The sequence below is a fragment of the Esox lucius genome, chromosome 7 (genome assembly GCF_011004845.1).
Source record: "Esox lucius isolate fEsoLuc1 chromosome 7, fEsoLuc1.pri, whole genome shotgun sequence".
Classification (NCBI taxonomy): Eukaryota; Metazoa; Chordata; class Actinopteri; order Esociformes; family Esocidae; genus Esox; species Esox lucius.
The window spans coordinates 8,129,546-8,144,671 of NC_047575.1; the positions used below are offsets into that span (position 1 = coordinate 8,129,546).

A 15,126-nucleotide genomic window follows, 5' to 3' on the forward strand; every position below is an offset into this window, starting at 1 on the left:
TATTGTGAAAATTGGAGAAGTCTGGATGTTTAAATTGCTGCAAGAGTATGGGAATCGTTCCGAGTTCTTTAATACAACATTCAGGCTGGATAATCTTACATATAACGACGTTGGAGACTACCAATTGGAAATACATAATTTAAGCGGAAAGCTGAAGCGCACAGTTAAAATGCAACTAAAGATACAAGGTAGAGAAACATTTTATTTTCTCATGTATGTGAGGGGAATAATTTACAGAGACTGTAACTCAAAATATAATATAATTTCAGCCTACATCATGCATGAAACAAGGAAGTACATTCTACTGTGACAATATACAGTGGATATAAAAAGTCTACACACCCCTGTTAAATGCCAGGTTCTTGTGAGACTAAGATAAATCATGTCAGAGCTTTTTCCACCTTTAATGTGACCTATAACATGAACAATTTAATTGAAAAACAAAAAAATAAAAACTCACAATAACATGGTTGCATACATGTGCACACCCTTAAACTAATACTTTGTTGAAGCGCCTTTTGATTTTATTACCGCACTCTTTTTGGGTAGGAGTCTATTAGCAAGGCACATCTTGATGTGGCAATATTTGCCCACTCTTCTTTGCAAAAGCGCTCCAAATCTGTCAGATTGCGAGGACATTTCCTGTGCACAGCCTTCTTCAGATCACCCCACAGATGTTCTGTTGGACTCAGGTCTGGGCTCTGGCTGGGCCATTCCAAAACATTAATCATCTTCTGGTGAAGCCATGCTTTTGTTGATTTGGATGTGTGCTTTGGGTGGGTTTTGTGCTGAAAGGTGAACTTAATCTTCAGCTTTCTAAAGGATGCCTGAAGGTTTTGTGCCAAAATGGCCTGGTATTTGCAACTGTTCATAATTCCCTCCACCCTTACTAAGGTCCCGGTTCCAGCTGAAGAAAAACAGCCCTATAGCATGATGCTGCCACCACCATGCTTCACTGTGGATATGGTGTTCTTTGGGTGATGTGCAGTGTCATCAGACCATAACACATTTATCCACATGCTTTTGGGGAACTTGATGTTTGTTTTTGCAAACTTCAGCTGGGCTTGGATGTTTTCCTTTGTAAGAAAAGGCTTCCCTCTTGCCACCCTACCCTATAGCCCATTCATATGAAGAATATGGGAGATTATTGCCAAATGTATCACACAGCCAGTACTTGCCAGAAATTCCTGCAGTTCCTTTAATATTGCTGTAGGCCTCTTGGAAGCCTCCCTGACCAGTTTTCTTCTCGTCTTTTCATCAACTTCCAGTTCTTGGTAATGTCTCTGTTGTGCCATATTTTCTTCACTTGATGATGACTGTCTTCTCTGAGTTCCATGGTATATCTAATGCTTTGGAAATTCTTTTTTACCCTTTTCCTGACTGATATCTTTCAACAATGAGATCCCTCTGATCCCTACTAGAACAGTGATTAATCAGAGTCACTTTAAATGATGGAAGGTGTGTAATGACTTCTATTTAACATGAGGTTAACCAGGTTATTGTATGTTTTTATTTTTCAGTTTTCCCCTTAGAAGGTTTCAGTTTGTTTTTCAATTGAATTGTTCACATCATATGTCATATTAAAAGTGAAAAAGGTTCTAACATGATTTATCTTTGTCTCATTCTTTTACATCACTAAAACCTGCCATTTTAACAGGGGTGTGTAGACTTTTTATGTCCACTGTAACTGTGGCATGTTTGTTTGTGTCTGTCAGCCCCGGTATCAGAGTCCACATTGTCTCACATCTGTCTGCCTCATGGAGAGACCATGATCACATGCTTCTCACAGGGAGATAGTCTTCAGTTCAGTTGGACCCTAAACAGTCAGAATCTGACCCGGACTTTAGCCTCTGGACACTACCAGAGTAGTGTAATCACCCTGAAAACTGATGTGACAGGAAACCTGATCTGTTTGGCTCAAAATGATGTTAGCAGCAGCAGCTCCAGTATTAATCTCCCGGCATGTCCAGGTAATGTCAGTACACTTTAATTCTTGCATCAAAGAAATCAAAATTTTACTCTGTGGATATTTTATTGATTGGTTGTTTTGACACATTGTTTTGACACTGTTTAAGTCCTCTTAGAATTCTGTGTTCTCTCTCCGCAGTTGTCTCCTCACAGTTTCATTCTGTAATTGTGACTGTTGGCCTACTTGGATCTCTTATACTGCTCATCACAATCCTATTCTGTATAAAGCGTCTATGTGGGAAACTAAGATTTAGAAATACTACTTCAGGTGAATGGTACAATTTTTTTTTCATAATCTCATTGTAGACCTATTATAGTTTTTGTTCTCTGGAGGTAATCTTTAAGGCCCTTTTTTCAGGACAATAGTTTCATTTCCTGTAGTTTAACAAGAGTTGTCACAACATTTGCTTCTTTGTTGTGGTTTTCTAAAACGTAAACAAAAATGTCTTCATAATCTATGAGTAAACCTGTTGAGAACAAAAAACAGCCAGTGATCTTCAAATCTCTTCACACAGGTTGGACAAACTATGATGGGGCTGCTGTTGTAGGACTATATTCTGATGATTTATTTACAAGACATAAAGAAGTGAACCAGAGAGTCCCAGCAACAGAGGTGCAGTATGGACAAATGAAAATAGCTGTTAGTCTTTTTGAGGATGTGAGCCCTGAGAGTCATGGTTACATAGAGAATGGGAACCAAACATTTGAGAAATCGCTAGTAACAACCTTTGGCAGAACTGAGTAGAAACTGGTACTGTATTTGACTGTTGTGAACAAATACCAATGTGATTTTCTCATTTTGAGTATATACAGTGGGGATAACAAGTATTTGATACACTGCCGATTTTGCAGGTTTTCCCACTTACAAAGCATGTAGAAGTCTATAATTTTTATCATAGGTACTCTTCAACTGTAAGTGATGGAATCTAAAACAAAAATCCAGAAAATCACATTGTATGATTTTCAAGTAATTAATTAGCATTTTATTGCATGACATAAGTATTTGATACATCAGAAAAGCAGAAATTAATATTTGGTACAGAAACCTTTGTTTGCAATAACAGAGATCATACGTTTCCTGTAGTTCTTGACCAGGTTTGCACACACTGCAGCAGGGATTTTGGCCCACTCCTTCATACAGACCTTCTCCAGATCCTTCAGGTTTCGGGGCTGTCGCTGGGCAATACGGACTTCCAGCTCCCTCCAAAGATGTTCTATTGGGTTCAGGTCTGGAGACTGGCTAGGCCACTCCAGGACCTTGAGATGCTTCTTACGGAGCCACTCCTTAGTTGCCCTGGCTGTGTGTTTCGGGTCGTCATGCTGGAAGACCCAGCCACGACCCATCTTCAATGCTCTTACTGAGGGAAGGAGGTGGTTGGCCAAGATCCTGCGATACATGGCCCCATCCATCCTCCCCTCAATATGGTGCAGTCGTCCTGTCCCCTTTGCAGAAAAACATCCCCAAAGAATGATGTTTCCACCTCCATGCTTCACGGTTGGGATGTTGTTCTTGGGGTTGTATTCATCCTTCTTCTTCCCCCAAACACGGCAAGTGGAGTTTAGACCAAAAAGCTCTATTTTTGTCTCATCAGACCACATGACCATCTTCCATTCCTCCTCTGGATCATCCAGACTTCAGATGGGCCTGGACATGCGCTGGCTTGAGCAGGGGGACCTTGCATGCGCTGCAGGATTTCAATCCATGATGGCGTAGTGTGTTACTAATGCTTTTCTTTGAGACTGTGGTCCCAGCTCTCTTCAGGTCATTGACCAGGTCCTGCCATGTAGTTCTGGGCTGATCCCTCACCTTCCTCATGATCATTGATGCCCCACGAGGTGAGATCTTGCATGGAGCCCCAGACCGAGGGAGATTGACCGTCATCTTGAACTTCTTCCATTTTCTAATAATTGCGCCAACAGTTGTTGCCTTCTCACCAAGCTGCTTGCCTATTGTCCTGTAGCCCATCCCAGCCTTGTGCAGGTCTACAATTTTATCCCTGATGTCCATACACAGCTCTCTGGTCTTGGCCATTGTGGAGAGGTTGGAGTCTGTTTGGAGTCTGTCTTTTATACAGGTAACGAGTTCAAACAGGTGCAGTTAATACAGGTAATGAATGGAGAACAGGAGGGCTTCTTAAAGAAAACTAACAGGTCTGTGAAAGCCGGAATTCTTACTGGTTGGTAGGTGATCAAATACTTATGTCATGCAATAAAATGCAAATTAATTATTTAAAAGTCATGCAATGTTCTTTTCTGGATTTCTGTTTTACATTCTGTCTCTCACAGTTGAAGTGTACCTATGATAAAAATTACATGCTTTATAAGTGGGAAAACCTGCAAAATCGACAGTGTATCAAATACTTGTTCTCCCCACTGTATGTACACTACCGTTCACAAGTTTGAGGTCACTGAGAAATGTTGTTGTTTTTAACAGAAAATAAATGTTTTGGTCCATTAAATAACAATAAATTGATCTGAATTACAGTGTAGACATTATTAATTTTTTAAATGACTATTGTAGCTGTAATCGGGAGATCTTTTATGGAAAATCTACATAGACATACAGAGGCCTATTATCAACAACCATCACTCCCGTGTTCCAATGATGAGGAACGAGGGAGTCACCTCTTCACTGTTGACGTTGAGGCTGGTGTTTTGCGGGTACTATTTAATGAAGCTGCCAGTTGAGGACCAGTGAGGCATCTGTTTCTCAAATGAGACGCTCTAATGTAGTTGTCCTCTTGCTCAGTTGTGAAGTGAGGCCTCCCATTTTCTATTCTGATTAGTGCCACTTTGTTCTGTGATGGGAACAAAGAAATGTACGAGATTTTCAGTTTCTTGGCAATTTATCACATGGAATTGATTTAAATTCTGAGAACAAGAATAAACTGAAGAAAGTTCTTTGTTTCTGGCCATTTTTAGCCAGTAATCAAACCCACAATGTCTGATGCTCTAGATACTCAACTACTCAAAAGACAGCCAGTTTATTCCTTCTTTAATCAGCACAACAATGTTCAGCTGTGCTAACGTACAACCCCATTTCCAAAAAAGTTGGGATGCTGCTGAAAAAGCTAAAAACAGAATGCATTGATGTGCAAATAATTTTTAGCCATGTGAAATTGAAACTACTACATAGAAAACATGTCAAACTGAGAATCCTTTTTTGGGGGAAAATGTTATTTGATGCCAACAACACATTTAAAAAAAGTGGGGACAGCGGCATGTTTACCACTGTGTTGCATCAACTCTTCTTTTAACAATACAGTGTGGGAACTGAGAAGACAAATTGCTGTAGTTTTGAAAGTGAAATGTTTCCCATTTTTATAGGATAAATGTAGAATTGCATATATAGGATTGCAGCTGCTCAACAGTTCGGGGTCTCCTTCGTCATTTCATAACGCGCCAAATGTTTTCAGTGGGTGGCAGCTTTGCACTTGGACTCTTTTACTACGGAGCCATGCTGTTGTAATACGTACAGAATGTGGTTTGACATTGACTTGCTGAAATAATCAAGGACTTCCCTGAAAAAGACATTGTCTGGATGGCACCATCTGTTGCTTTAAAACCTCTATATATTGTTAAGCATTAATGGTGCCTTCACAGATGTGCAAGTCACCCATGCCATGTCCACTAATGCACCCCGATATCATCACGGATGTTGGCTTTTGAACTGTGCGCTGATAAGAAGGCAGATGGTCCCTCTCCTCAGGCACAGACCTTTGTAGGGGCAGGGTCCAAACCCAAAAAAGCCCCCTCCCAAAATAAACTTAATAAAATAAATACATAAACTCACAGGAGAAATAGCCAAAGTGTATAATTCATAACAGCAGTAAGTATTCCTTTTATATACTATGTGCCGGTGAGGCTGACCAATAAGTTAGCTGAGCTTCCGTCCTTTCTTTTGTACCACTTTATTGTATATTAATAAACTTGCCAAGACGCTTGAATTATGAGCTAAACAGCCAGCGGACAGTGAATAAAACTGTTTGCCAATCCTGGTTCTGGGGACCCAAAGGGTTGCATGTTTTTGTCCTCTCCGAGATGCTCTTTTTATACCCAATCATGTTACTTACCTGTTGCCAATAACCTAATTAGTTGGAGATGTTCCACCAGGTTTTACTAAGCATTACACAACTTTTCCAGTCTTTTGTTGCCCATGCCAGCTTTTCTGAAACATGTAGCAGGCATCAAATTCAAAGTGGGCATATCTTTTTCAAGAAACAGCAATATTTATCAGTTTCAACATTTGATATGTTGTCTTTGTACTATTTTCATTTGAATAGGGTTTAAATGATTTGCATATCATTGCATTCTGTTTTTCTTAACATTTTACACAGCGTCCCAACTTTTTTTGACCCAAGCAAGATTTAGCTTTTTCATTTGACTCAACTGATCCAAAGGTGATGGGAGCTGCCATGAGCACCCTGGAAATATGTAGGGCCTTGCAGAGAATGTTCTTTTTCACTTAGCCACAGTATGTTTAAAGTATAGCTTAAGTAGGCATTACTGACAAATATTTTGAACATCATTGCATTCAGTTTTTTTAACATTTTACACAGCGTCCCAACTTCTTTGGAAACAGGGTTGTAATTGCAAAACGGTTTTCTATTGATCACACAGCCTTTTGTACTGATAAACTTGGATAAGCAAACACAACGAACCCCTGGAACACAGGACTTTTGGTTGCTGATAATGGCCCTCTGTACCCATGTGTAGATATTTCATAAATAAATTGCCGGTTCCACCTACAATATTCATTTACAAAATTAACAATGTCTACACTGTATTTCTGTAAAATTTGATGTTAATTTGAAGGACAAAAAATGGGTTTTTCTTTCGTAATCAAGGAAATGTATAAGAGACCAAACTTTTGAGCGGTAATACATTTTAATTTTGGCAGCATAAAGCAATGATAAACCGCTTAAATCTGGACTGTGAACTAATAACAGAATTGATTTGATTATTTAGCACAATATATGCCAATTTTCAGAAAATATCTGAACCACTACCTTTTGATAGAGTTTTAAAATTGTAACAATTTATTTAGTTTTATTTATAGATGCTCTATATATCCATCAATAACATTTTAACTATCTACAAACCCTAACCCTTACCCTAACCTAAACCCTTAACCTAAACATAATACAGAATATCTACTGATGGAAATTGAAATAATATAGTATAACCCCTAAAATAACTTCACAGCCCTTTTTGTTACTTTCTTGAGCAAACGCTTTTTACGTTTATTATTTGGAATGTGTTCTTTTTGGCACAGACTTTTGCTGACAACAAATGTATTGAATTAGAACCTACATACTGCTACTAAGTTGTTTATTTGTTTAATCAATCAATCTTAAATTCTATAGACTAATTAAATGTGGCTCAGGGTATGCACATCTGCTAAAATACTGAGATGTAAAATATTATGAGTAAATCATATGCATTTTCAGCTGATTAAATTATTTCTTTACTTAGAGCGATATGTGTATTCTTCAAGAAAAATTCATTTTCATGTAGACAGGCTCTGAGATATGCAGCTTTTAACTTTAATTCTCCACAGGTTGGAATAGCGTGCTAGAGAATCTTTAGAGGGCTAAAACTGTGGACATCTTTAAAATACATCTTAAAACTGATATTTTTTGCTCTGCTTTTCCCTAGGGTGCTTTTTGTTGTCCAGTCAGGTTTTTATTTAATTTTAATTATGTTAATTGTAATGTTAGTCTTATGTTTGGTTTTTTTGCTTAGTTTTACATAACAAAAGTGCTGGTGGAATCTGGTGTTTGCAAAATATTTTCTGTAGCCATCACACACACTGTCATTCGAATGCTATGTGGATGCTATGTGGATTTTTACAGGTGGTCAATAAAGTAACGCAAAATGCAGATTTGATTTATTGTTTTAAAAGAAGCATGCGATCGATGACAGATGATATCTCGCTCACTGTGGAACCAAGTGGATTGCTTTGCGATTCTGCCTTAGATTTAAGGAAGCAAAACTCTGATTTTTTTTCGGGGTTGTAGTGGTTTGTTGTTGTGAAGAGAGTGCAGAGAGTTATTGAAGTAGATATTGAGAGTAGATTTTAAAAGTTACAGTTGTGAGAATGTTTTTTGAGTTTCTTTGAGGAGTTTTTGATAGATATATAAAATATATATATTATATTTCTTATTCCTGAATAAAAATCTATTATAACTTCCACACATTCACTCTCACTGCCCAGTTACAGAAGCAGTCTCAGTCCCCAGTTAAAGCACTTTGATTCCACAATTATTCCACAATTGAAAGAGGGAATATATGTTCTCCATTTTTTTTCTATCTTCCTGTTTTCCCACATTTTAGTCAGCATAGTTACTCAAACATAACCAGGTTGGTTTTTTTTCACTAATTCGTAGTATAATACATTTTCTTAGGCAATAATTACAACATACCTAGCCCAATGGTAACTATGATTTTAGTTATATCTGTTTAAACTGTATTGATCAGTAATGTTTCTGCACTACAACATGTTGCATGTGAACCATATTGTTTTGGGCGTGCTAAATTATTTTTTCCAGCAGGTGTCACTGGCATACACTGCATTGCATGAGGCCTGGAGTAATGTGTAAAACAACTGGTTGGAATGTCTGGGTGCTTTATGAAGCCTCACCTCAGCAACACTACACATGGCATGGTAATGAGACTCGTGGTTGGGAACAAAAAATGAATGCGTTATTAAAATGTGTATTCACAATTTTGATAGGTCGATAAATCAGACTTGTTGTGCCTCTTGGTGTGTTGGTTTCTGCATAAAGCTTTTATTTGATCGATGCTGTCTTCTGAGCTAGGTGTGAAAAAGGCCCTGTCATTAAGAATGTGTGTATATGAAATCAGATTTTGACAAATAAGCTTGGTTTGGAAAATATGAAAAACAATGTTGTTGTGTATACAGAAAGAGTTTAAAAAAAAAAAAAAAAAAAGTTTAATTTGAATCCAAACACAGTATGGGTTTGATTTAAGCATGCTTGTTGTCATCACTTTTATGAAACAGCAGTCCACAGACACATGTGGGGAAGGATGATTTCTGAACTAGGTGTGAAAAAACACCAAGGCAATGCAATGCAAATTTATTGGTATAGCACATTTCATAGACTGAGGCATTTCGAAGTGCTTTAAATGCTAAATAAAGATTATCTCCTGACTACAGGTTGCATTCATTTTGTTAGTGTATCAAAAAGATAGTGTGGTTTGACTCACCACACTATCTAAAATATAGTTCACTGATTAAGAGTTCTTAAATGTTTATTTCCAAAAATGTACCTAAACAAAAAAACAAGCTGGAACTTATCAACCCTGCAAAACATTTTGCTAATGGAACAAGACAATTTCACTATTGTTGAGGAGATATTTGCTTTACAAAAACAAGCAAAACAAAGAACACTGAGAAATAAAATATACAACAACAAAGGGGCTATGGGAATGCTTGTTTAAACAGAAATGGCTTAAGGCGGAGGCGGAAGGTGTTAAGAGAGTCAGAGTCATGGATGGATTGTGGCAGTGAGTTCCAGAGCCGGGGAGTAACCCTGGAGAATGCCCTGTCACCACAGCTCCGTAGCTTGGATCTGGGGATGATGAGGTGGCCTGCTGTACAAGAGCGGAGTGAGCGTGAAGGTTGATAGTATTGAAGAAGGTCCGAGAGGTAGGGGGGAGCAAGTTTGTGGAGGGCTTTGTAAGTCAGGAGGAGTATTTTGTATTCAATGCGCTGTTTGACAGGGAGCCAGTGAAGCTCACAGAGGATGGGGGTGATGTGCTGCCAGGACTTTGAATGAGTAAGAAGCCTAGCAGCAGAGTTTTGAACCATTTGGAGCTTATGGAGGTATGAGGAGTTGATGCCGAACAAGAGGGAGTTACAATAGTCAAGACGGGAGGAGATGAATGCATGAATCCGAGTTTCAGCTGCAGGTGGGGGGAGGGAGGATTTGAGTTTTGCAATGTTACGAAGATGAAAGAAAGATGATTTGACAGTCTGTTTAATGTGTTGCTCAAAACATAGGGTGGAGTCAAGGATGACCCCAAGGTTGCGAGCACAGGGGGAAGGAGAAACTACAGTGTTGTCAATGGTGAGAGAGAATGTGCCAGTTTTACTAAGGGTGGATTTGGTGCCAATGAGAAGAAGTTCTGTTTTTTCACCGTTGAGTTTGAGGAAGTTGTGATGCATCCATATTTTTATTTCAGAGAGACATGATTCAATATGGGCCAGAGGTGGGTTGTTGAGAGATTTGGTGCTGAGATAAATCTGTGTGTCATCAGCGTAGCAGTGGAAATTAAGGTTGAAGTGGCGGAGGATCTGACCAAGGGGGAGGATGTAAATGATGAAGAGTAGGGGACCCAGAACAGAGCCCTGAGGGACCCCCTGCGTGACTGTAGATATTTCAGATTTTTGGTGACTGAGGGAGATGTAATGGGTTCGATTTGTGAGGTAGGTTTGCAGCCAGGAGAGTGCGGTTCCCTCAACACCCAGACCCCTGAGCCTGGTGAGGAGGATCTGGTGGCTCACGGTGTCAAATGCGGCACTCAGATCCAGGAGAATCAGGATGTTGAGGGAACCAGCATCAGCAGAGATGAGGAGTTCATTGACAACTTTGAGTAATGCAGTCTCTGTGCTGTGGAGTGGGCGGAAACCAGACTGGAGGGGTTCAAACAGGTCATTGTGAAGCAGGGGTTGTTGGAGTTGAGAGGGAACCGTCCTTTCCAGGGTTTTGGCAAGGAAGGGGAGGTTGGATATCGGGGGGAAATTGTTCAGGATGGTGGTATCTAGTCCAGGCTTCTTTAAGATGGGAGTGACAGCAGCAGTTTTATAGATGGACGGGACAGTGCCATGGGTGAGGGATAGGTTAATGATGCATGTGATGTAGGGACAGAGTGCAGGCAGGCAGGCTTTAATGAGAGAGGCTGGAATGGGATCAAGGGAACAGGAAGTTGATTTGGACGAGAGTATAATTTTGGTGATATAGTCAGAGTCAATGGGGGAGAATGTATGAAGGTGAGTGCGAAGGACAGGCGGTGGACAGAGTGAGTAATCAGCAGTTGGAGAAAGGGAACAGGGAGACTGACCTAACAGTGATGCATTGATTTTTGTGATTTTGTCTTTGAAGAATGAAAGGAAAGTGTTGGCAGGGAGAGTATGTGAGGTATGGTTGTTATGCCGAGGCTGAAGTAGCTTGTTGACTGTTGAGAATAAGGTATGTGAGTTCATATTAGAGCTACTGATAATGTTGCAGAAGTAGGAGGACCGAGCAGTACTGAGGGCATCTCTGTATGTAGAGAAGTGATGTTTGTATGCTTCGGTGTGAATAGTGAGCCCCGTTGATCTAGCCAGGCGTTCCAGGCGTCTGCCAACCTGCTTCAGAGAACAGAGCTCAGGAGTAAACCAGGGAGATGAGGTGGTGAATGAAACATGCTTAGCTCTAAGTGGTGCCAGAGTGTTAAGGGAAGAAGAGAGAGCGCTGTTGAACTGATTTGCCAGATCATCAGGGTTGTTGGGAGCATGTTCCAGGGGTAGTGCAGAGCAAATGGCAGTGGAGAGATGGAGAGGGTCGACAGCTTTGATATTGCGGAAGGAGATTGGACGCTTATCAGTGTTGTGGGGTATTTTGGAGGAGAAAGAAAAATGTAAAATCTTGTGATCAGACAGGGGGAAAACAGAAGGGGAAATATCTGAGAGGTTAAGGCCAACAGAGCAGACAAGGTCGAGTGTGTGGCCCTTAATGTGAGTGGGGAAATGGACGTGCTGGGTGATATTAAAACAGTCCAATGCAGCAATAAAATCAGAGGCAAGTTTGGAGTTTGGTGTGTCAACATGAATATTCATATCACCGAGCAGGAGTAGGTGGGGTGAGGAAGGTGTAATGATTGTGAGTGGGTCTGCTAGATCAGATACAAATGATTTGTTGTGTTTTGGGGGACGATATACAAGAATGGTGGTCAGGGAGCATGATGCTTTGAAAGCAATGTATTCAAATGAGGAGAATGAGGTAAATGACAGTTCAGTTAATTTGTTAGTGGAATTGTATAATACAGCTAGGCCACCACCACGACCAGTGAGACGGGGGTGGAACAGATAATTATAACCAGGGGGAGTAGCTAAATTGAGTGGTAAAAAATCATTTGTCAGTTGCCAGGTTTCCGTGAGAAAAAGGAAGTCCAGTTTGTTATCCAGTATTAATTCATGTAGCAGTGGAGCTTTATTGTTAATAGAACGGGTGTTGAGGAGAGCAAGATTGGTAGTTCGACAGGGTGCAGTGGGGGTACAGATGGTCATAGGTTGGAGGGGGCGAAGAAAAAAATGATTTATAGTTCGATATGGAGGGTATCTAGGAGGACGGGACTGAGACCATATGGAGATTATATTGCTATAGGTGTTAGAGTTGGTAGACCAGTTACGTCGGGAGCCTCGATGTTGATAGAGACGTCTACAGAAAATGCCAGACGCACGGGCACTCTGGGTTACAACAGGAGGAGGTGGGTAGTTGTTATTCAAAGCTAGTAGATCCAAACGGGAGTAGAATATTGTAGGAGGACGAATGTTGGGTGTGAGCCTTAATAATCCAGGGTACAATGTCAACAGCAGAAGCAGGTGGAGGTATGGTTGCTGATACATGGCAAAGATTATGGATCCAGTTGAGTTGACAGAACAATCACACGGAAACACAAGACAGTCTATAAAACCAACCTAGCCAGTACCAGACCCTAGCTGCTAAAAGACCCCACAGCACACACAGCCCTCACCAGTAGACAACAGACAAAAAGACAGTGGTGACTTACTCAGAGTAAATCGTCTGCTGGAGCCCAGGTCACAACAAACAGGTGAAGACCAGGATGACACAACGCAGGCCAAAGAGGGATATATGAACTGTAGAGCTAGCCAGTTAGCAATGTGGTAGTCTGGAGGAAAGTATGAGCCAATCAAGTTTAAAACGTGTTTCAGGTGAAATCCGGTGTGATGTTGATGTTATCCAAATGCAGAGGTGTCCATTGAAGTGGAGTAAAATCGGAAGTCCTTCAACACAGTTCAACGCGGTTGTAACATTAGCGTTTCAGCTACCTAGCTCACAAACCACGCCAAGATTAGCTACTAGCTTTATGATGTTAGTGATTTTCCAAAACGAGGCAGCCGACTGATGTCCAACTTCACATCCAGAATAGCCAGAGGGTAAAGACAATAACATAAAGCAAACTCATAAAAACAAAAGATAAACAATACGTTACAAGGACAGTTTCTAAGGAAAAGCGGCAATTCAGAAACAACGCCAGCAGATACTCTCCCCGGAAGTCAAACGAGATTACGAACGTGGATCTGTTACCAAACACGCAGATAAGGCGTGATAATAGGCCAGATGATCCTTTTCATTGTTTTTCTTTATTGTTTTGTTAACAGAATTGTTTGGGCATTTTCAGTTCTTTAGGTATTGGATTGAATTTTATATTGTTAGTTTTATCAACATGTAATTATTATTTGTTACATGGGTGAAGGGGAGAATGATAGTTTATGGGCATGAGAAACTTCACAATGCATAAGTGCTGCCGCTGGACAATGGACAATAGATAAGATGTGGTGGCCGTTATAGATAGGCCCCACACACCCTGTCCACACCTCCTGCTATGAACTGGCCATATGACTGTCATAGATTCTACTGATAGACCCATGGACCATAGGGGAGGTTGAAAAAAATAAATAAATACAGTAACTGTAATCTGTTATGTTAACAACAAAAATATTGTAATAGGATTTCAGATACTTTTGAAAAGATTTATGATTACTTTTGGATTACTTAAATTGAAAAAGAATAGTGTAGATGTATTGATTGTATAAGTTAGTGAACTGTTATAAACTGTTGTAGGAAATGAAACGAAATATTAAATGTCTGTAATATGAACCGAAACTGAAGGAGCAAGTAGGAGAATAGGAAACCCTGTTTAAGCAGTTGCCGGGGAGAGAAAGATTAAGTATGTCTGTTTTGTGAGAAACAGGACACAGGTTAGAGACACACACACACATAGTCTGACAGGCCAGACAGATACCAGGAGGAGACAAGAAGATGTTTGCGTTTATCCTTATAAGGAATAGAATTGGAACTGGACCAATAGCATACTTGTTCTGTGAATTTAACGACTCTATCTTTTGGGCGTAGTAGAAGTATAAAAATGATGTTTTGAATGTTGATCCTTAGACATTGTGCGGCGACACGTGTCTCCAGAAGCTTCTGTAATAAATGGACGTATAACTACGGTAATTGCCCTGACTACCTGTGTTTTATTCTCCTTTCCAACAAACCAACTTGGGGAAGTGTTAGACTTCAACAATTTGGGGGCTCGTCCGGGATTGGAAAGAGGAGAAGGAATTCGATCTTGTCCAGACAACCTACGCGAGATTCACAGGTTCCGAGCCGGCTCATGATAAAGGTAAGCAGAGCCTGTTATATCTAAATCTACATATTGGCTATGAACTAAATTGTGGACCTGTGGAAAACGTATTGGGAGACTGGTTTAAATTCAGGGGGTCAGGGGAACGGTCTGTGAGTTAGAGTCTCACTATAAGTCGGGTTAGAGGCCCGCTACCGGTGTGTGAGTTAGAGTCTCACTGTAAGTCGGGTTAGAGGCCCGTTAATCGTTCTAGGGTTGACTACCCTACGCCACTTCCCGACGGGGACGGTGGAGAGTTGCGAGTTAGAGTCTCGGCAACCAGTCGGGTTAGAGGCCCGAGGACTTAGGGGCACCTCGAAGTATTTATTGTGTGTAAAGGTTCAGCTGGGTTAGAGGCCCGGGGAGTTTGGAACTCCCCAAATTCTTTATAAGAGAACTGGGTTCAAGTCCCAAAAAGTGTTGGGTCAGGGACCCGTTCAGCTGGGTTAGAGGCCCGGGGAGTTTTGGAACTCCCCAAATTCTTTATAAGAGAACTGGGTTCAAGTCCCAAAAAGTGTTGGGTCAGGGACCCGTTCAGCTGGGTTAGAGGCCCGGGGAGTTTTGGAACTCCCCAAATTCTTTATAAGAAAACTGGGTTTGAGTCCCAAAAGTGTTGGGTCAGGTACCCGTTAATCATTTGTTAATTATTTTGAGTCTGGGACTCACAGTAACGTAAGTCAGGTTGAAATGGACGGGGAGTGTGAGAGAGAAGTTGATGACGAT

General features: G+C 40.6%; 1 long non-coding RNA gene across 1 annotated transcript; it reads left to right on the forward strand.

Moving 5' to 3' along the window:
* Positions 1 to 1,648: 1,648 nt before the first annotated feature.
* LOC114839566 lies at positions 1,649 to 2,737 on the forward strand. The gene is made up of 3 exons (XR_003781974.2): positions 1,649 to 1,970; positions 2,108 to 2,236; positions 2,484 to 2,737. It is a non-coding gene; the product is annotated as an uncharacterized LOC114839566 (long non-coding RNA).
* Positions 2,738 to 15,126: the final 12,389 nt, after the last annotated feature.